The sequence below is a fragment of the Lissotriton helveticus genome, chromosome 8, assembly GCF_964261635.1.
Source record: "Lissotriton helveticus chromosome 8, aLisHel1.1, whole genome shotgun sequence".
NCBI classification, from domain to species: Eukaryota; Metazoa; Chordata; class Amphibia; order Caudata; family Salamandridae; genus Lissotriton; species Lissotriton helveticus.
In genome coordinates this window covers 982,469,589-982,493,376 of record NC_136069.1, presented here as the reverse complement: position 1 = coordinate 982,493,376, position 23,788 = coordinate 982,469,589, and the positions used below count along the sequence as shown (strand labels likewise).

Below are 23,788 nucleotides of genomic sequence, written 5' to 3'. Positions count from 1 at the left end.
ATCTCCAGAAACATTCTGTACCACCTGACCTTGTCTGAAAAGTTGAAGTGGTTTCTCAAGGCAGACTCTTATATTTTAGATGGCACACGCAATATTTTAAGAATACCTGTTTGAAAGTCCCCTAGCACTAGCAGTGTCAAAGGGCTGCAGACAGTGGAACAAAGGGCTCAGTTATCTCTTAGGGTTTAATTTTTAAACAGTGTTAAACAATTAAGTAAATGACACATATATGCAACCAGACTTGTAGGGTGGTGAGGAGAAGGAGAGGAAAACTAGGGAGCCAAATATGCTCTGCAATAAGTATCGCCCAGGAGTTACTAGACCATTCCAACACCCCACAGATCTTGCATACATTTTGACATTTTTCTAAGCTACCCAAGATGTCTTGTGTTTGTCTCATACCAAACCAATCTGTTGTTTTTAACCCCCACTACTCCCTGGCTGTCTACTCTATGAACTTGTTCGGCATCTGTGCAGCATGTCTGGCTGGCACCAACATTTTCACAACTGAAGATGAAAAACGCGGTGCTGTTGTCCGGTGCTTACTGGGCACAACAATTAAGTAATATCACCGCAAACAACGGAAGACATGGAGCTGGAAAGTATCAAAGAAAAACCAAAGGTGATGATGGACGGAGCGTTGACAATACAAACACTCACCCCCAGTCAACTGATCTGGGTTTAATCCATCACCGTTCTTTAGCTCACTCCGCCACCCCAGTTCAGACATGGCTATATGCAAATCAGTCTGACCCTGTGCCTTCTGGGAACAGTCCAGCCCGAACTGCCAAGCCATGTCTTCCCTGGACCGGAATCAAGCTTCCCAGGACCGGTTTCTGGCATTACAGCCGTCTTCAGTCGGGCTTGCTTGACTCCAGTGGCAAAGTGAGCAAGGGACTCACGTCTGAGCATACCCTGCCAACTTAGGGCGAACAAAGAAAAACCAAAGGTGATGATGGATGGAGCGTTGACAATACAAACACTCACCCCCAGTCAACTGATCTGGGTTTAATCCATCACCATTCTTTAGCTCACTCCGCCACCCCAGTTCAGACATGGCTATATGCAAATCAGTATGACCCTGTGCCTTCTGGGAACAGTCCAGCCCGAACTGCCAAGCCATGTCTTCCCTGGACCGGAATCAAGCTTCCCAGGACCGGTTTCTGGCATTACAGCCGTCTTCAGCCGGGCTTGCTTGACTCCAGTGGCAAAGTGAGCAAGGGACTCACGTCTGAGCATACCCTGCCAACTTAGGGCGAACAAAGAAAAACCAAAGGTGATGATGGACGGATCCCCTTTTGTATCGCTTTGTTCGCCCTAAGTGTGGCAGGGTATGCTCAGACGTGAGTCCCTTGTTCACTTGGCCACTGGATTCAAGATAGCCTGGCTGATGAGGATTATGAATCCGAAACCGGTCCCAGGATGCTTGTTTCCGGTCCAGGGAAGACATGGCTTGGCAGTTCGGGCTGTACTGTTCCCATGAGGCACAGGGTCAGACTGATTTGCATATAGCCATGTCTGAACTGGGGTGGCTGAGTGAACTAAAGAATGGTGATGGATTAAACCCAGATCAGTTGACTGGGGGTGAGTGTTTGATTTGTTCAAACGCTCGGTCCATCATCCCCTTTTGTATCGCTGGAAAGTATCAAGCACACTGCCATGGTAAGGCACACATCCTCATGGGTCAGCTGAGTAAACGGGTGTAATGTTGCCTTCTTTAAGAGAAGTGTTTTAAAAAAAGGAATGCCCTGAAGACCCCTGTATTCTCCCTGGCCTATGCAGAGTGCCTTTTACAGCATACATAGTACGAGCAGCTATTGTCACCTTTCGTAATTTCCTCTTGCTCATCTGTGTTCCAACCTTTAACAGCTCATATGCAGACCATTAGCAATATGCTGACCACGTTTAAATCACCTTCAAAATCATGCTTAAATCAAACAATTTATAAGCGACTTCGCCATTTTGCTGTTGTCTGCTTCAAAACTGGCTAAACATCTTAATCTCACAGATAATTTAAGAAAATGTAGAATGAGTTTGATAAGCCCGTCGCAAATGCTTCATAGTGCAGGCATGCTCTGCTTTCTGTCACCTTACCATGTGCCCACCCTGCCCTGAAACCAGGGCACTCAACATCAGTAGTACCCCTCAATGGCCTCCAGCGTGAAGCTGATTCTCATACCACAGGCCGCAGAGTAGGGAAGCAGTACCTTGGGAATGTTCAGCTTGGTGGCCCACCAGTGCCAGGAAGAGCAGCGGCCAGCAATGTGGAGTGCTGTGTGGCGCGGACATGCTGCTCTCAGTGTCGGGGACAGTGACACACAGAGGGAGCCCCTAAGCCACCCAGAGAAGCAGCTAACTGCTCAGCCTCAAACCCACTATACTCGGGTCACTGGAGCCCTCAGCTGTGATGAAAGGAGCGCCGCGGCAACAGTTGAGTCTTGAAACATGAAACATGATATAGAAGCTGCTGCACGTTGCACTTGCCCCTCTTCTTACAGTGGTTGCTCCCAGGGCCTGTAAGGGCAGTCCGGTGGCACCGTGGAAGACAGGGTTCAGTACTGGAGGAGCATGCCGGGAGCCACTGTATAATTTCTTTTCAAATGCTTCCTCTAGAACGGAAAATGCCCACCTTTTCGGGCTATCAGAGTGACGTCAGGATTACTGTAGGGTCAGGAAGCAGAAGCGGAGAGGCGGGCGGAAGTTAGAGGGTGGGGGGAGGTGCCTTTTTGGGAAGGCTGACTTGCTCTGGGGCTGCACAGCTTTTCAAGCAGGAGGAACAGGGACATGATAACAGCCAGGGAAAACAATGTATTTTCCATCATCAGCCTAAGGTAGGAGCATTGGACAGGCACTGCTCAGCTGTTTGACCCCCAGAGTGGCGGAATGTGCCTCATAATAAGGCATGCACCCAAGCAGCATCGATTTTTTTATATTTTACGGCGTTCTCGGGGAAGATCCGTGTGAACTTAAGAGAGGCAATATGGAGTGTAGACCCGGCCCTAAGAAATAAGTGCTGGTGCTAAGCACCGGAAAGCACCGGCACAAATTAAGCACTGGATCAGGCACAGCATGTGCAGCAGCAGTGCAAGCCCTCATCGCATAGAGAGACCAGGCCCAGCATGTGCAGCAGCAGTGAAAGCTTCCATCACATAGAGAGACCAGGCACAGCTAGTGCAGCAGCAGTTCAAGCCCTCGTCGCTTAGAGAGACCAGGCTCAGCATATCCTGCTGCAGCAGTGCAAGCATCCATCACATAGAGAGACCAGGCACAGCATGTGCAGCAGCAGTGCAAGCCATCATCGCATAGAGAGACCAGGCACAACATACCCTGGCACAGCAGTGCAAGCCCTCATCGCATAGAGAGACCAGGCACAGCATACCCTGCCACAGCAGTGCAAGCCCTCATCGCATAGAGAGACCAGGCCCAGCATACCCTGCTGCAGCAGTGCAATCCTTCATCGCATAGAGAGACCAGGCCCAGCATACCCTGTTGCAGCAGTGCAAGCTTCCATCACATAGAGAGACCAGGCACAGCATGTGCAGCAGCAGTACAAGCTTCCATCACATAGAGAGGCCAGGCAAAGCATGTGCAACAGCAGTGCGAGCTTCAGCTTCCATCACAAAGAGAGACCAGGCACAGCATACCCTGTTGCAGCAGTGCAAGCTTCCATTACAAAGAGAGACCAGGCACAGCATGCCCAGCAGCAGAAGTGCAGATATTCCTCACATGCACAGAGCAGCTGAAGCCCCAAACAATGACAAACGACCATTGTACTTTAGTTAAAAGACAAGCAGCAGAAAAGTAAACTTCCCTCACACCCACCAGTTACAGAACAAACTCAAAGCCTGTGAGATGCCCGGATAATAACACAGTGACATTAAATCAGTGTGGCGAGCTGGGCGTGGAGCGGGACAATGCTTGTGAGGTGCTTATATCAGCTTGGCACTCCTGTACTGTCTGTTACCATAGCTAGGTTTTACGTCAGCTACAAGTGTAATCAGAAGGTCTAGCTTAGCTGATAACCTCCAAACATTAACAAAAGGATTTGATTATTCCAGTCTCCCTACATGCCAGCCTCCTTGATTTCATTCCTGTGCTCTGCAGCAACCCCTCTGCAACATGTCACCTGCCAGGAAAAGATGCAGCATCATAAGATAGAGCAGTGAAGCATGAAATTAAACGAAATGAAATCTGATTTGTATCGCGCTACTAAGCCCAATGGGCGTCAAGGCGCCTAACCAAAAAGAATCTAGCTGGAGCAAATTTGCTCTCTTACTGGTAGGCCTCGATAAAGCACCAAGTTTTGAGCGCCTTTTTAAAAAGGAACAGAGACGGTTGGGCCTTAATCTCCAGAGGGAGGGCATTCCACAACCGTGGGGCAATGATGGAAAATGCTCTGCTGCCCCATCTGACCTTTCTAGCGCGGGGAACTACAAGCAGATTCATCTCCGAAGATCTAAGGGTCCTGCTAGGAGCATAGCGGATTAAAAGAGAGCCTAAAGGGTCCAGAGGGCCGGCTGAAAGAGCTCTGTAGGCCAGACAAAGGATCTTAAATGAGATCCTGTGTTGAATGGGAAGCCAGTGCAGGCTCTTCCTGGCCATTGTAGCAGAGGATGCATTAGGTAGAGCCAAAACAAATCGCGCAGCCGCGTTCTGTACGACCTGAAGGCGCTGGATAAGGCCCTTGTTGGACTCTGCATAAAGTGCACTACAGTAGTCCAACCTGGAGCCCACTAATGCAACAACCGTCTGCTTACGTGCTTGGGGGGAGAGATAGTGCAAGATTCTTTTAAGGATCTTAATAATCCCCCAGCAGGTGGCTACCGTTCTGTTGACCTGTAGAGTCATGGACAGCTATGTGTCAAATATAATGCCGAGATTTATGGCTGATTGGGAAGGAGACGGGCAGGTTCCCAAAGATGTGGGCCACCACTCCTTAGACCAGACATCCTGGTCTTTGCCAAAGACCAGGATCTCTGTTTTATCGCCGTTCAACTTTAGGGTGTTTTGGATCATCCACTCCGCGACTGTCTGCATACAAGTCCTAAAGTTGACAGTGGATGTAATAACAGAGTGGGCCAGAGACACCATAATTTGTGTGTCATCTGCATATGACACAACCTCCATCCCCTGCGATTTTACTAACCTAGCAAGGGGGGCCACGTAGATGTTAAAAAGGGTCGGACTCAAGGCCGACCCCTGTGGCACCCCTTATTGCAAGGATTTGGCAGGGGAGAGGAGCTCTCCGAGCATGACTCTCTGCTCTCTTAGATGTAAAAAGGAGTGCAGAAGGCTCAAGGCCAACCCCGCAACTCCTGCCTCCCTCAGACGAGATATTAAAGTAGAGGGAGACAGGGTATCAAACGCTGCTGTGAGGTCAAGGAGGACCAACACAGTGGTTTGGCCCAGATCTACCTTCAGGCGGATGTTGTTGACCACCATAGTAAGTGCGGATTCAGTACTATGGAACTTTCTGAATCCGTGCTGGGAGTTGTCTAAGTACCCCGAAGAATCCAAAAAAGAAGATAGATGGAAATTCAAATGGGATTCGAGGATTTTTGCTGGGGCAGGTAACAGAGAGAAAGGTCTGAAGTTTTTAAGCTGTTCGGGGTCCAGGGTAGGCTTTTTTAAAAGGGGCTTCACTATTACTTTTTTCCAAACCGAAGGGAAGGTACCCTGAGCCATGGCATCATTCATTACTTCAAGAAGAGGCGGCAGAAGGGTGCCCCTACATTCCTTCAGAATCTTCAGTGGACAGGGGTCCGCAGGGGAAGCCGACTTTGTCCTGTCTAGCAGGCAATTAAGCCCATCAAGGGAGAGCGGGGGAAAATGAGTAAGAGTCTTGGTGGGGTCTCTCGACCAAGACTCTAAGTTAGCTAGAGTTAAGGAAGAAAGATCCCCCAAGGTGTTCCTCTGAGTTTCCAGGGCGAGATATATATCCTCGATTTTTTTATGGAAGAACTCTGAAATATTATTGCACAACTCCTGTGATCCCACAACTGGATCAGGCACTTGGAGGGAACACAGAGAGTCCACAATCTTAAAGAGTTCCCTAGACGAAGTGAGAGATGTAGTAAGATTAGAGAAAAACTCCTGTTTTTCTCTAATTACACTAGTCTTATATTCTCGCAATAGGCGTTTGTGCGCCTCTCTTTCAATAGGATCCCAGGATTTCCTCCAACTTCTCTCCTGTCTCCGGCAGCTCTGTCTCAAAAGTCTTAACGGCTCCATGAACCAGGGGGCTGAAAGTTTACGCCTTGCCGAATATCGAAGGGATGCAGGGGCAAGCTCATCAACAGCCTTAGTGATGGAATTGAAAAGCTCTTGAGCCGCTTCCCCAGCTTCTCTGGGAGAGGAAAGCCCACTAGCTCTTATATAAGGAGCAAGGGCTTCGTTTGTAATGTTCCTGTAGCTCCTTTTGGGACCTCTGTTGGCAGCACCCAGAGAAGACATCTCTACAGAGATGAATGCCAATTCAAGAGGCACTGCAAGATGGTCTGACCAGACCAGAGGCACCGGAGGACCAACTGAGAGTCTGAGGTCGTTAGTGAACACACCATCTAAAATATGGCCTGCCCGATGGGTTGGGCTTTGTACCAGTTGAGTGAACTCACACGCTCCCAGTGAGTCCATTAGAGTGGCGGTATCATTGTCTCCCAGATCGTCTAAGTGGAAGTTCAAGTCCCCCAGAATGGTAAAATGGGGTTTACCAAAATAGGGTTCCAGAATTCGCAGGAGCTCACCGCTAAAACTGGCTCTCGGGCCAGGCGGTCTATAAATCAGAATACCTGTGAAAGAAACCGAGGGAGAACATAGAATAGAGAAGTATAGTTCCTCGAAAGGGTCAGAGGCAACAGACAAAGCTTTTATAGTGCAGGTCAAAGAAGATTTGCAGAGAATGGCCAGCCCCCCCCCTGCGTCTGATTCTATCCTGTCTATACAGATAAAACCATCAGGAATCGCCAATAGTAAGTCATGTCCTGATGAGTCAGAGGCTCACGTTTCAGTCACAAAAACCCACTTGGGTTGTCTTTCAGTCACGAACTCGTGAAAGGCAATATTATTTGTAATAATAGACCTAGCATTAACCAAGATGCCCTTTCTGGATGAAGTGGCACTCTGGGAAACCGGCGAGGTATGAGGTCTACTCTTAAAAGCCACGGGGAGCGAAAGGGTTGACTTACAAGTATGACAGAGGGAGGAATGTAATATACCCTCTGGAGAAAAGCTATGGTGACAGGACGAAAGAAAAGGCTTAAGTGCCACCAGCTCCTGAAAAGTGTAGACAGATGTTACCTGTGGGGCGGAAGGAGAGTGTCCTGCGTCCAGCTCGTCCTCAGCGCGGATGGGCGCAGACGGGCTGAACTCAGGCGTAACTCCGGCGGAAATCCGGCGTCCCCGCTGCGCGTGACCGCTGCGCGTCAGCATGACCTCCTTTTCAAGACGTCTAGCGTCCTTATGACGACTAGAACGTCAGAACTCCCAAATGGCGCCGGCAGGCGTCCCAAAGTACACCCAATATGGCCGCCACAGAATCAATACGAACCGGGAAGAGGGCCCGCCCAACAGCGGTGGGTTTCAACTATTTATAGTGCAAGTGGAGGGCTGGAGGCTAAAAACAGGGGATAATGCACAAATAAAATTATTAACGCAAATACAAAACTAGGAGCTTTAAAATATCAAGGACGACCGCTATTCAATCAGAAACAACACGCAGCGCGCAGGTAACGCTCTGGGTGAGCTAGCAAGACTGAGCACCTAATTTTCCCTCCTTTTCAAGACGTCTAGCGTCCTTATGACGACTAGAACATCAGAACTCCCAAATGGCGCTGGCAGGCGTCCCAAAGTACACCCAATATGGCCGCCACTGAATCAATACGAACCGGGAAGAGGGCCCGCCCAACAGTGGTGGGTTTCAACTATTTATAGTGAAAGTGGAGGGCTGGAGGCTAAAAACAGGGGATAATGCACAAATAAAATTATTAACGCAAATACAAAACTAGGAGCTTTAAAATATCAAGGACGACCGCTATTCAATCAGAAACAACAGGCAGCGCGCAGGTAACGCTCAGGGTGAGCTAGCAAGACTGACCACCTAATTTTCCCTCCTTTTCAAGACGTCTAGCGTCCTTATGACGACTAGAACGTCAGAACTCCCAAATGGCGCCGGCAGGCGTCCCAAAATACACCCAATATGGCCGCCACGGAATCAATACGAACCGGGAAGAGGGCCCGCCCAACAGCGGTGGGTTTCAACTATTTATAGTGCAAGTGGAGGGCTGGAGGCTAAAAAAAGGGGATAATGCACAAATAAAATTATTAACGCAAATACAAAACTAGGAGCTTTAAAATATCAAGGACGACCGCTATTCAATCAGAAACAACACGCAGCGCGCAGGTAACGCTCTGGGTGAGCTAGCATATGATGTCTTTGAGTGGGGAAATGAAATAAAACTTGGTAAACAAATTTTTGAGGGTCTGTTTTCGCTGACTTAGCGGGGGTAAAGCTAGAACCAAGTAGGGTGTGCATGCGAAGAATGAAAGTCCCCATGACTGCTCCTTGGGGTACACCTTACTTCAGAACGCTTCCTATCCTGTCTGGCCCTTACCATCCTCACCCTGCATCAATGCCTTCCAGGAGCCGGCCTCGTGAAATGAGGGTATGTCAGAGCCATTAAAAAGCAATGCAGACAAAAGAAGAATTTAATGAATAAAAGTTTGAATAAGGAAATAGTTGAGTGAGTGATTGAATGAACACGTTGATGTTATATAGTTAACATCAATGACTCAGTCGCCTCTTCATGTTGGGTTATCAAGAGATTCCAGAGCTCCATTCTTTGAGTGATTGGAAGCTGTGCATGCCACTATGCCACAGCGTAGGATGTCCGGATGTATCCTTTGTATTTAGGTTCTCTAGTTTGTTGTCAAGCGGTGGTTCACCCAATAAGAGGTCGCATACGGGAGACCTAGGCAGTCTGTCCAGCATGTAAGAGTAGCTCAGTCAAATCTCTCTGTGACAGCAGTCTCTCAGTGGGTCGGGCAATAGAGGGCACTGTACCTTAGCAAGAGCGAGCATTCATCTTACTTGCTCCCTGTGGAGGCTCACATTGGGTCTGAGTATCGGTGGGAAAACCAAAGAATCCATGGGTAGAGGGCCAAGCCAGAGCCGAGCCGACCTAGCTGGGATCTGAGAGCCGAAGCATGAGCCGAGCCAGAAACAAAATAATTGTGTAAATCCTGAAATAATATTTAGTAAATATCAGAAATTACATCCGTAGTGCTACATTGCTGTGCTTTATTAGTTACTGAATATAATATTGAGATACAAGGTGTATTCTAGGAGTGTAATTCCGTTACTTTTAATTCTAAAAACAAAACTACAAGCCCCAGAATGCAAAGTGCAGTTTAGTTAAGTCCAAGACGAGCTGAAGGTATCACTTGCCCGCTGTGGCTCTTTGAGTTGTAGTCTTTGTTTTCAGGCCTGGCTCTGACCTTTACCAGCTTCCAATTCACTAATGAGTGTGAGTGACTAAGTATATATTCTCAGTCCTTCAGGATTTGAGTGCACCAAACATAAGTTTCAAGTTCATTCTAAATTCTCCATCCTTTTGTTTGCTCTTAGCTGTGACATCCAAATGGCCACCGCACCCCCACCCTCCGCACACTGCTGCTTGTGTCTGGAAGATCTGCAGGCCCCCATGAAGCTAACGGGCTTCATTCAATGCGCACCAGGCCGGGTTGCTTCATGCACGAGTTTAGTAGGGCTTCTTGGCGCACATATGTGAAAAGGAAGGCTTTGATGTAACTCGTCTCGCGCCCACGCGTTATCGGGTTGGCCGCTGTAAGGAGCACAGGGTAGGAGGTGTCAGTGCAAGCTTCCTCGAGTTCCTCCTCAAACTCTGCTCACATCTTATTGTAGAAACACTCAATATAGAGACATGGAAGAGGACAATGGAGTTTGCACCTATTTTCTATGACTACCATCAGTTTCGATGCTGATTTCTAACCACCAGGGCATGTATCCTTGGAGATCAGAATCGCCCCCTGACAGCCTACTGCAGAGAACAGAAAAAGTGTGTACACGACACACCTATGTGCCCATTGCAGTGCACCCACTACTGGCAAGTTGGCAACAAAACATGATCGTGAGGATCAAACCAGGGGATCAAAAATAACCTCTCATCCTCATGATCAGAGTGACGTGACCATCAACATAAAAAAGTAAACAGTAGGCCTCACCTGCGCAGCTTTATTTATTTTTTAATTTCATGATTTGGCCGCCGGCCTACGCCGCCTACCTCAGGCCATCATGATCAAACCAGTCACCAATCAATAATTATGATTAAAAAAAACATTATTCCTGTGCCTGCGGCTTTCCAGGCCCTGCCTTGCCTCACCTGTGCAGCTTGATTTATTTAAATCATGATGATTCCGCCGCCAGCACCGGCCTACCCCAGGCCATTATGACCAATCAAGATAATGATTTAAAAAAAACTGACAGTAATCACCGTCACGGTGCCTGCGGCCTGCCTCACTCGCCCTCACCTGCTGAGCAGTCCAGAGCTATAATGTACTGCAGCAGTAGCCAACGCCAACCTCAACCGTCGTCCAAGCAGCTCCCGACTCCCGCTACTTTAAAAGGTGGCGTGCGTTGGTTGAGTAGTAGTTACACCACCACTGGAAACTCGGTGGCTGGTGAGGAGAGGGGCGGGCAGCGAAAATGCGTGTGCATTCATTTGCATAATCTGGGCACGCGTCACTGCCTCTGCCGTGCACAGCCCCAACCCCGCAGAAGAAGACCAGCCTAGGGCAGCAAAGCCCTGCCTGCCCAACAACAAGTACTACAGTGTGCTGTAGTGTCCCGCCTATTGGGCCTGATCCGCCGCTGGAAGTCTTGAAAAGAGTGAGGAGGAGGAAGTTGAGAATCGAATCAGAGTCAGTGTCAGTCATGTCACGTCACCGACAGTAAGTGTTTACAATTTACTGCGTGCATCGAGTTAACAACCATTACGACGCGTCGGTAACTTAAACTAAGTGACAGGCAGCAGCACAGCAATTACGGCACCACAGCAGTAGCACAGCACACGCTCTCTGTGTGTGCCAGTGCCACGCACAACTCATGAATCAAATACTGACGGCAGGACAGGTGCACTTAATGCAGCGTGACTGTAGACCCGGCCCTCATATGTGCCGGTGCTAAGCACCGGCAAGCTCCGGCTCAAATTAAGCCCTGCTACAGCACCTAGGTGTAACTCTCCATGTTTTTGCTAGTCTGTTCACCATATCTGAGTGGAGATTCGCACATAGGTGTAAATCTAAAGATGAAAGAATAACGTTTCCGAAATATTGCATTTATGACTGTAAAAATACTAAGAGTAACTTTATAACTGTACTTATATTCCATCTCGTTGGAAGACATTTCCTCCATCTGGGAAGGGATCTCCACCACAGAGAAGCATAGAGAAATGTAATGAAGTTTATTATTTTTAAGATATCAAATTCATATTTCAATATGTAATAAAAGTAAATTAATGTAAAATATGTTACTTAACTAGAAATAGTATAATTATTTTTATAGCAAATTAGCCCATCAAATTGAATGAGGATTACATGAATAACATTATTTAAGTGGTATAATTAAAGTAATATTAATTACATTTTAAACAATGATTAAAAATTACTCACCCTCACTATCATTTTTCCTTTTCTTGCATAATTAATAAAGTTGGTTAATGGTAAATATGTAATTAAGTTAAGATATTTAAAAGTTTTTTTTAAAGTTTAAATAAATATATGAAATGAAATGAGGAATATATAAAGCGCTACACTAACCGGAAGGTATCTAGGCGCTAGGTAGACAGGCAGGCAGAGAGGTCGAATTACCTGGTAGGTTGATAAAGCCATGCATAGAGCTTTGAACTGGATGCGTTTGCTGAAAGGCAACCAATGGAGCTCAGCGAGGGCCTTGGAGGTAGAATCAAAGCGAGAGAGCCCATGCAGAACTCTAGCAGTGGCATTCTGTGTCATTTGGAGCTTGTGTATATTGCGCTTGCTTGCATCGTTGAGAAGAGCGTTGCGGTGGTCCAGCCTAGATCCAATTAAAGCTGTGACCACTGTTTTCCGTAGCTCGAAAGGAATGAACAGAAGTACTTTTTAAAGAATTTTGAGGATGAAAAAAACTGTCTGGTATTGTGGGAGGGCCGATGTCAATTGGCCACCAGCTATCTGACCAGATGATTGGCGTGATGCCAAATCGCATGATGTCCGTTTTTGAAGTTTTAAGTTTCAAACAATTAACCTGCACCCACTTCTCTATATGGCTCATGCAGTCTTGAAATCGAGATGCAGTATCCGTGGATGGACTGTTGATGGACACAATGATCTGAGTGTTGTCAGCGTAGGATGCCAGCGTGAAACCAAAGCTTCTTATCAGCTTGGCCAAAGGGCCGAAGTATAAGTTAAAAAGAGTGGGGCTCAATGACAAGCCCTGTGGGACTCCAGAGGTAAGTGAAAAATATGGGGAGATGGATAGGTCATGTGCCACTCATTGTGTCCTACTGGACAGAAAAGATCTGAGAAGGAGGAGTGCTTTATCCCTGATTCCAAGCGAGGCCAGACGCTCAATCAGCACTTCATGGTTGACCGTGTCGAATGCTGCCGAGAGATCCAAAAGGAGAAGGGCAGCACGCCCCCTCTGTAAGGGTTTGCCTAAGTTCCTCAATGGCCGTGATGAGTGCCAATTTAGTGCTTCGATGGGCCCAGAAGCCGTATTGAGAATGGTCCAGGATGTCACCTTCCACGAGGAAACAGGACAATTCCTCATTTAAGGATCTTTCAATGACCTTAGCTGGGAATGGTAGTCTAGAAATAGGTCTATAATTGGAAGTGTCCTCAGGATCCAAGTATGGTTCTTCAGGAGTGACAGGATGGAGGCTTTTTTCCAATCAGTAGGAAAGTACCCTGTGTTAATAATGTGGTTAAAGATGGGCCAGAGGGCAGATGCAATTGTTTCAGGGACCATATACAAAATTTTAGGTGGGCATGGGTCGAAAGGGATCCAGAGTTGATTGAAGAAATGTATTTGGTAGTCCGGTCAAGCCTGATAGGCGGGATGATAGGGACTATGGTGGTCGAGCAGCCCTCTGCTTTAGCGTGAAGATTTCGGCTGGCGCTCGAGTTCTTACCTGTGGGTGCAGATAGATTAGGTCGGGTCAGAAATACATCCTAGACTTGTTTAACGTTTGTTTTGGAATGCATCTGCTGACTTATTAAAGAATTGCTGGATACTTTCCTGGACTTGTGTTTCAGGAAGCTTAGAGAGTTTTTTAACCATAGTGAAGAGCCTTTTAGTGCAGCCATTAGCTGCCTCTATTTTATCTTTAATGATGATAATGATGATAATGATAATGACATTTATAAAGCGCACAAATACCAAAAAATGGTGTCTCGGCGCTAAAAACGAAACCAAGAGTAGAACCTCGAACGACTCATCTCACTGAAACAACCAAGTTTTTAAAGATTTCCTGAAACTCATAAGAGAGCTAGCCTTCCTAATATCAGGTGGCAACAAGTTCCACAACTTAGAAGTGCCATAGTGGAAACTCCGACCACCCCAGTGCGACGTCTGGATCTTCGGCACAATTAAAAGGTTAGCACCTGTGGACCGGAGTGATCTACCTGGCTCGTACCACCTAAAGAGTTCTTGCAAAAACAATGGACCCTTATGTGTTAAGGCTTTAAAGGCCAAACACAGCGCCTTAAATTTAATTCGCTGCACCACTGGCAGCCAATGCCGCTTTCGAATTTCTCCCGAGATGGACTTATGCCATGGTAGCCTCAGCAAAAGGCGCGCCGCCGAGTTTTGAACTGCCTGAAGTTTCCTCAGACACTGCTTCTGAACATTCAAATAAAGTCCATTGCAGTAATCCAATTTCGATTGTATAAGGGAGGTGATTACCACTTTATTGGTTTCTTCAGGGATGTAAGGAAGAACCTTCTTAATTTTTTTTATCAGGAAGTAGGAAGCCGAGACAATAGCATTTGTTTGTTGAAAAAATTTTAATCTTTTATCAAACAGGATGCTCAAATTTCTGGTCTTATCCGATGGAATAGGAGGCGATCCCATATCTACTGGCCACCAAAGATTGCTCCAAGCCGGTTGTAGGTTGCCAAAGATCAAAACTTCCGTTTTATCGGAGTTTAACTTGAGGCAACGTCTACCCATCCAGATGTTAATGGCGGTCATGCAGTCGTGGAATTGCACAGCAGGGGAGCTCTGTTTCCTGTGAGCTGTGACCACAATCTGGGAGTCATCAGCGTAAGATGTTAATGAGAAGCCATAGCCTCTAATTAATAACGCTAATTCGGTGACATACACATTAAACAACAGTGGGCTCAGCGAGCTGCCCTGTGGCACCCCACAAGGCAGCACATAGGCCTCTGAGTTGAACCCTTCATGTGACACTGTTGATCTCCTCTCCTGTAAAAAGGAGGCCAGAAGGGCCAAAGCCATACCTTCTACACCTACTGCTTTTAATCGGTGAATCAGGAGAGTATGATCAACAGTGTCGAATGCGGCAGAAAGATCAAGCAAAATCAATGCCGCAGACCCTCCACTGTCCATCGCCGCTCTAATTTCTTCGGCCGCTTTGATGAGTGCCGTCTCAGTACTGTGCTCTTTACGGAACCCAAACTGAGAATGGTCCAACAGCCCATTTTCTTCGATAAACTGCGTCAATTGGACATTCATAATCTTGTCCACAATTTTGGCCGGGAGAGGAAGGCGTGCAATCGGGCGATAATTCGATGTCCGAGAGGCATCTAAAGTGGCTTTCTTGAGAAGCGGGAGAATAGATGTCTCCTTCCAAGAGGAAGGAAATCTACCTGAGGAGAACATCCTATTAAAAATGTCTGTCAACACAGGACTCACCAGATCCGCCAGTTCTATCAAAAAGGCTGGAAAGCAAGGGTCCAGTGGGGAGCCTGATTTGGAGGTCAAAATATACTGGTGCACTGTGTCGGCTGACACCGGGAGGAATTCAGTAAACCTGCACATATCGACCGGCGGGGTCTGTGGATTAGAAGTTGGCTGAACATTTAAACAATCTTTAAAGTTGTCAACAATATCCAGCACTTTACTTTTAAAAATGGACGTCATGTCGTCCACAAACTGTTGACTGCCTAATTTATTTAAGACCTTGGGGACCGTGAGTTTATTTATAATTAAAAATAGCTCTTTAGAAGAGAATTTCGCGGAGTCAATTTGAGTTTTGAAATATTTACTTTTCTCGGTAATCACAAGTGCCTTATAGGATCTGAGGGCTGTCCTATAAATCTGCTTGTCCGTATCGAGATAATCCATGCGCCATCGACGTTCCAAACGACGGCATTTCTGTTTTTCAGTTCGAAGAGGATCAGAAAACCATGGTGCGGACGGTACCGCTCGGTTAGCTGAAATGTTCTTGATAGGAACCGCTGCGCTTATGGCCTGTCGTAGCCAATTGCTGTAGTTGTCCACTGATTTATTAACATTGTCACAGCCAGGGGGAATGGAGCCTAATAAACTATTTTGAAGAACAGTTTTATCCACTTTATTCCAGGCTCTACGAGGGGCTCCCTTATGTGTGGTTATATTAATCTGCCGATAAATACTCTTTCTCTAAGTCTGATATGGCCTTCAGAATAGAGTTTTTATAGGTTTGCATGGCCTGTCTGTAGTGTGATTTAGTTTGGGCATCCTTTGCTAGCCTCCATTTCCTTTCAAGTTTTCTACAGATTAATTTTTGTACCTTCAGTTATTCATTGAACCAAGGTTCGGAGGGAGACAGCCTCACTGAATGCTGAATGGTCTGGGGAGCCAGCTGCTTCCCAGCGAGGTCACTCCAGGAGTGATAGTTCCTCACTGCCTAATCCAGGTCCAAAGGGATGGGCTGACTAGAGCATTTAAATATCTTACTTTGCTCCTCTCCCTTGACCTTGTGCCAGAGTCGAGAGCTAAGTACTTTCTTGGATACCTTAGAGGGCTGTTTAGGTGGCAGGTAATTTCAAACATTATTGCCTTGTGGTCAGACCAAATAAGTGGCAGAGCTCTGTTACATAACAGATTCGGATGGCCCTAGAAGACCCCATCCAGGCAATGCCCGGCTGAGTGTGTGGCCTTCTTGACCAGCTGACTGTACTCGCAATATGGTCTACAACGACTTCAGTGTCTATGTTGGCGGTGTTTTCAAGGTGAAAGTTAAAGTCACCTAAAATTGTGAAGTTGGATTGTTTCTCCTTAAGCTCGAGGAGCTGACCTATAGAATTTAGAAAGTTGGCCTTGGCTGTGGGTGGACGATAGATAAGTATGCCGTTAAAGGTGTTCTGGCAATCAAGTCTAATTTGAAAAGTAGCTACTTTGCCCTCTGTAAAATCTGAAACTGGTTTAAACTGTATATTGAAACCAATTCTGGCTATAAGTGCTATACCTCCTCCCCTTTTCCCTACTCTATCTTTCCTGTGAATTTTAAAACCTTCAGGAAGAGCCCCCAGGAGGTCTGGTTTGGAGGAGTCATCAACTCAGGATTCTATAACGAAGGCTATGTCAATAGAGTGTTCCTCCGAAAGGTCGAGAAATACTAAAGCATTTTTAATGAGTGGCCTAGTGTTGAGAAGAATATAACTTTAACCTGTTGAGCAACTTTAATTATTTTTACCATTGGTTCCTATTTGGTGGGACTTTAATTCCCTGCATTTATTGGTTTAGTTGGCAGTATGGTTCAAGTGCCAGGGGTTGGCCATGTGTTGTACCTGATCTATTCCTAGGCTGAGCATGTAGTACATTTACTCCTGTTTTGGTTCCTTTAGGACTATGGTAACTTTAGAAAGCAGTTTGTGAAGTACAATTGTCTAACTCTTCTGTGTGTTTTGTATTGGCATTTCCCTCCCAAACTCTCCTTCATTTTTCCTAAACCTCTACAATTAAATAGTAAGGGCCTAATTACAAGTTTGGCAGTCCATCGGACTAACAAACTTTGGGGTGCAGGTGCCGTGGGGGTCGGTGACCACCACACCAGGGGTCCAACCGCCGTATTACGAGTACGGCGGTCATTTCTCCTTTCCGCCGCCAAGGATCCACGATCCCGGACGTGGTAGCCTTGAGGCCGCAATATGCTTGGTGGTGCCTCTGCGGCACCACCAAGCACATTGCCAGTTTCCTCACTGCAACCTTAACCACGGTGGTGAGACCACATTTGAAAGGGTGTCAGTCAGAACACACAGGAAGGCCCATGGGATACATGTAGGGGGGCATATTGTGTTCCCCCCTGTCCGCATGCAACCACTTTCCTGCATGGTATGGACTTCACAGTCCATGCAATGCAAGCTTTGAAGTTACCATTATGATGCCTTTCTGAAAGGCACCATCATGGGAACTCCAAAGGACCACCCTCCAGACTACGAATAAACTCGTAATCTGACAGGTGGCCAGCGGCCATGTTTGGTGGTGTCAAGTGAGGAAATGGCTTGTTGGTCTGCTCCGAAAAAGAGAGTCCCTGTTAGAGTGTGGCAGACTAGGATTGCTGGAGAAAAAACTAAGGGGAGGTAAAAAAGTGTATCTTCAATAACAATTAGGTATATCACAAAACACCCATATCTGGCTCTATCAGGTATGCAATACACTACGACTCAAAAAGTAACTGACAATGATACATACAATTTATAAAAATACGAAAATTTTTAATATAAGCCTCCCAACTGGGTCACATTCTAAAACATAATTCAGACATTTTTAAAATAACATTCAGGATAGCAACAAATATAAAAAGTTACAGTCAAAAAACTTTAAAAAGGGTCGACGCGGCGTTTCGGTGTCACTTTATCTTGGCACCTTCATCAGGACATTAAGTAATTTGACTTCGTATCTGTATCTTGGGTTGAGGAAGCTTTTTCAATTGCTATCCACTTTGAAGCAAGTTTAATCAATGGTTGTGCCCGGTTCTTTTATTCGTCCGGTTCTCTGATTCATACAAGGTAACTCTTAATGATGGAGTTTGTTTTTGTAAATATGCACGGAGAAACCACCGTTGGGGAACGAAGTAGATTATTCGACAGCTTTGGTGATCAGCTATCTTGTAAATATCCTTTGTATGTAGTTTTTAAATGCGGTTAGGACGAAATTCTCCCGCTGATCAGGATTGTGTTCAACCGTCAATTAATTGATGGCTTATCTTCGTTGGTCGGCCTCCCTGTTTCTCCGTGCTGTTTCCTTTATTTCATTGCGAAGAAACTGCCGATAAAGCGGCGATAATGGGCTTGATAATATGCTCTATGAATTCCTATCGAAGCCCATGTTAGATGTGAAGACATCTAACATGGGCTTCAATAGGAATTCCATAGAGCATATTATCAAGCCCATTATCGCCGCTTTATCAGCAGTTTCCTGCCGATAAAAGTGGCGATAATGTATCGCCCATCATTGATAATATGCCCCATGGTTCTTTTTTTTGTCCTCCATTTGATGCAATGCAGTGCAGCAAGTCTGGTTGCTGTCCTGCATTGAATCACATTTTAGTAAGTTTCTCCCATAGCTCAGGAATTGAGCCCAGAATCTATAAAGATATGCAGAAGGAATAATTAGTAGGTCTTGCTACTGTTCAATAGATTTGAGGAATTTTCAATATTTGTTAAATACATGGATTTTGCTCTTAAAACAGTCAGATTTTAAAATTTGTACCACTCCACCTGTGGTGGCTAACATAATTGTTTCAATAAAAATGGAATCTTACCCTCTAGAGTAAGGAAGTTAGAGGTTTTTGAAGATTTGCATTTGTTAAAATGTTTGTATTTAAAATTCTGACTTGAGCTGAATTGAAAATGACATGAAAAGAGCATAATGGGAACAACAGGTAATACTTATGTAAGAATGTCTCAAATACAAAAGCTAGACAGCTAAGTGAATGTGAATAACTTTCTCCTGCAAAATGTTCCTCAATTCATGCCAATTTTGTGAAATTACTCTTTCGTAGTGAAACGCATTTTCTAGCACCTTGCATCATTTCTTAAATTGAGTGTGGTCCTTTTATATAAAAATATCTGACAGGAGATTGGTTTGAGCAGAAATTGTCTCTTGGAAAGACATTTTCTGGTAAAAACCTTCTGCTATCTTGCAAGAATTTTTAAAGCGAGGCACGTGTTCTTCTAAAAAATGACAGAAAAACACAAAAATTCTAGAATTTCACAAGTGGAATTATACATTTGCTCAGGCATAGAAAGAAATTAACTTACTTTCAAGATCAGTTCAGCCACTGTCAGCTTGATTACAATTCATATACGAAAGTCTTTTAAAAACATGGGCAAAACTAGTGTAGCTTTTTGTGGTCTTGCTTTAGCCAGGGAGAACTGTAATCAAGATATCTATACTTTTTAAAGTGGGCTTCCTGATTGCTCATAAGTGAATAGTTCCTTTATCTTTTTAGGTTTCGCCCTGGCGTTGCAACTGCGTAGCAGTTGCTCCGCCCAAGGGCGAAATCTAATGTTATCTCAATACTGAGGATTGAAACCGCCCCTTCTTCCATTGGCTAGCTCCATAAATGGAGGCTAGCCACTGGGAGACAGAGGCTGTCAATCACGCTTTCCCCTGAAAACGCGATTCGGGGGGCGTTTCTCGGACTTTTTTAAGCCCCGCCCCTTTGTCGTGGGCCGCGCTGTGATTGGCTGCCGGCCTGGGACACCCCCGTGACGTCATTCCCCGGGCCGCGCTGTGATTGGCTGGCCGGCTCGGGACCTGACTTGTTTTGTTTGTTAGCATTTTTCTGTTTTGCGTTGTGTAGAAAATTAAATCATAATAGTTTAGTTGTCTCTTGGATATGCTGCACAAAATAAACGTTAGCGTAATCTCATCTCACAATATTTAGCAGCAGTTATGTCAATGCATTGGCATTAGTACAGCGAGTATTCTGTTATTAGTAAGGCCTGGATTCAAGGACGCATTTTGTCCTATCCACTCGAAGCTCTAGTTCAGACTTCAGTTTCGTGACTTGCAGGACTTTTGTTCTTAGACCGGCCTGGTTTCTAAGTTCCACCCTTTGGTTTGGAAGATGCCCACGAGTAGTTTCTAACACTACTACTGGCCGTGCCACAAAGGGTTCACGTCGTGGGTGACTCGCAGACAAAGTGCAGAGGAACCATAAGCCTACCTTCAGGCGCTCATACTTCAGTTTAACACGCCTGGTGCATTTGATTCTCAGTGTTTGTGTGTGTTGGTGTAAAGAGTGACGTCACGTCCGTGTGCTCTTTTTCAGTGACTTTGGTATGCTACGCATGAGCCCAGAGCTTGTTTCTCTGTCGCTATCGGCGTCCTTTTACTGTAGCGCCTCATCTCGTGTATGTCGGCGATAGAAGTCCGCGGGCACCTTGGCTGCAGGCAGTCGGACGGACCCCCAAGCCTGCTTCGGTTTGATAGAGGAGGTCATATGATGAATTATCGTGCTCAGCTGTTCGCGTTCGTCGGACAATCACTGGCTAGGAGGGAGACTGACAAGGCGGCGCGAGGCTTGAATTAAGTGTGACCCCTCCTATAGTGGCCGAGTGCATTTGGCAGCCGTGGTGTTAGCATAATTACCCGGATTAGGCTCCGGCGTTGGATAATAAAGTGCTTGTCATGTAAGTGTGATACGCTTGGGGTCTCCAGGGGCCGCGGCGGACCGCTGCCAGCTGAGGTACGAGCATGTGTCCCTCCACCCCGCCAGTGGCAGGTGTCACCCACGCGGCAGATGGGAGAACTGTGGGCTTGGTCACAATCTGTAAGCAAGGCGTAGAAGATTGTAACAGAGATAAACCAGAGCAAGTGAAATCTAAACCGTGGGCACTATTACGATAGTGCAGCGTTTTATTCTGTACTTAAAATTCTTTGGAAGGATTTTTTTTTCTTATTCCTTATTGCTGAAGTTTTTTTTATCTTGCAAAACATTAATTTGATAGTTATTTGGGGAAGTTTCTGAACCCCGTCGTTCAACCAAAGTAGCTGAGCATGAGTCGTTTTCAAAGATACATCCGCTTTAATGACGTTTCTAAAGATGATCACCACGCGCGGGTCACACACTCCATATTTGCTATTATCAAGAAAACAAGTGTGCAGTGCACAGTAGACAAATATGGACTTTTCACACCTTGGGCCAGGCCTATGAAACACAAGGACCATTAAAAACAAGTGCCCTCCGCTGATCTCTGTGCTTCAGCTGCAGGTCACGACTTGGAATACTGTTCAGGGTAACCGGGCCTGCCTTCCATCTCCCGGAGTTCGGCAGTCTTTTTTTATTCCTTCCTACGGCCTACGTGCTCCCTCGTAGCTAACAATCGTTTCAGCATTAATAACAATGGATCACAAGAAAGCCAAACTGTGTTTACTAATAAAATTTAATACCGGAATGCCCCCACTTGTCTTTCCTTCACCTGAACTGACGGTTTGCTTTTATCCTATTTACATGCCTTTATAATTTCTCTTTTTTACTAATGACAGCATTAATTCTTTTCATCACCTTATCTTACCGGGTCTTTGTCCCCTTGGATGTTATCACTCGGATGATACCTGCCGCTTTTCACGTTAGGTTACAGATCCATTTATTTTTTAAAGAGAAGGCTTTACATGGTAAATATTGAATTGATATCTGATTGTTTTAAAAAGTGGTTAACAACATTAAAACTGGGACTTCTCTCTAAATAAAAAAAAAGTAAACGTCCAGTGTGTGTCACAGCTGCAATATGGTTAGCTCGTTTCTAAGCACTCAATATTTTGGCAAACAAGGAGGCCTACAGAGAGTTACGGCATTTTGCAGAGGATCACACTGTTTGGTTGATTCATGCGCGCCGGGATTCAATGTTAATTAAATCGCCGCGTTCTTCAGTTCAAGCTTTTTTCAACATAGTCTGAGCACGAAAACTTCACACTAATACCCAGCAGCGAGAAACCCAAGAGCTAAACAGAAGCAAAATGTATCCCCCCATCTCTCCTCTCATAATGCCAGGGGCCTGGCGAATGTGTTACTAATATGCACAAGCAATTACTGCCTCAGTTTATTGTCCCAGACAAGGTCAACAATCAAGAGAGCAGGCAGAGAACGAAGTGACTTCCCACTTTGATCTATACCTGCTATGCGACCCACACCAGAAGAATTCCGTTCACAGTGGCATCCTTCCGGTCATCTATCCGTCCATTCTTTGTGGTGCATCTACCTATTCATTCTTTCACTATTTCATGCAGCTATCGGTGCGCAGTTCTATCTATCCATCACTCGCTCACTAATTTATCCATCCAGTCATCCTTTTAGGTATTCATCTATTCACCCACTCGTCCTTTATCATTTCTTTAATTTATCCATCTAGCCTTTCTGCCTCCCCTCACCCATCCATTCATCTACCCGTTCACACATTCACACATTTATCCATACATACACACTCCAGGCCATTTATCTTTCCTATTACCCATCTATCCATCCATCCGTTCACCCATTGATTACCTCACCCTTCAATCCATCTCTTCTTTCATGCATCCCTCTGGGCTTTCACCGTTCTAATTTTCCATTCATTCATGCATCCTTTCACGTTTCCATCCATCATTACATCTGTCCTTTCACTCTTCCATTGAACCACACTTTAGCCTTTCCTTCTTTTCACCTTTACTTCTTTTCCCCATTGTTGAAAAAAAATTTCCTTCACAGATTCTCGCTCTTTTTTTTCCCTTTTTAGGTTTCGCCTGGCGAACAGCCGCACAGCTCTGGGTGTGTGTGTGTGTGTGGGGGGGGGGGGCTCTGGGTGTGTGTGTGGTAGTAATTGCTGTCTGCTGAGCTCGTCCGTAGGGTTCAATAGGTCTCACATTTGCGAGACATTAAGCTAATGGCAATGTAAATGACAATGCCATTTATTTATCTGTTTTCAAAACCAACACATAAATACAAATTTTGTCATTTACAATGCCAATAGCTCTAACTTTTCCAAAGGCGAAACCATTGCATTGTAAATGCTTGTTTAATTTGCTGCTCCTGATTCAATGGCTTTGCTCAGTATACTTGTGTTAATCCCATTTTTGGAACACTTAGGTTTCCCCCTTGGTTTTGACCCACTGTGAGACTCCATTCTTTGCTGACGTCAGGAAACTATGTGTTCTATTTCTTAAACATAATTTGTAATTTTGCACCCCCAAGGAGAATATCTCCTGCTTCTCTCTCTAGCTTTATCTCTCTCACCCACGATGTCTGTTTCTCACTCTTACCCTACCCACAAACATCTTTTGCTGTCCCCACGGCAACACTGGGGACTGCTGACACCAAGTGTCACATGCTCTTTTTCTCCCCCTCCCCTCCTCTCTGTTGGCCCGCTAACATTCCCTCCCCCTACCCTACCTTTCTCTCTCTATCTCTTTGGCAACACCCCTCTCACCTCCACTCCCCTACTGCTCATTGTTATTGGGTTACCAATGCTGGATAGTTTTTAAATTGCACAAGCTTTGGCAAAACCTGCCCTATTGTAAGTGTATTTTTTTATATTTCCAAGATGGACACCAAGTTGTGCCAAGTCATGTTGTATCATGCAAAGTGGTGGCCATCTCAGAAGTATAAATAATAACCATCCCTAATGACCGAACATCAACTTTTATTCCTTCAAGATGGCTCCCGAGTTAAATTTACACACAATGGGGCCTATTATGATGTGAGTTGAAAAGCCTCCGACCGCAGGTTGGCCAGTCGGAGGCCACTCATAATCCCCTATGTATGCTGTTTTCCGCCATGGGGATTATAATGACGGTTTCCGATAG

The 23,788-nt window shown here is 45.7% G+C and overlaps 1 protein-coding gene across 7 annotated transcripts in view; it reads right to left on the bottom strand.

Moving 5' to 3' along the window:
- DMD (dystrophin) overlaps positions 1 to 23,788 on the bottom strand; it is a 6,826,337-nt gene that overhangs the window by 5,382,752 nt on the left and 1,419,797 nt on the right. The window lies entirely within an intron of this gene.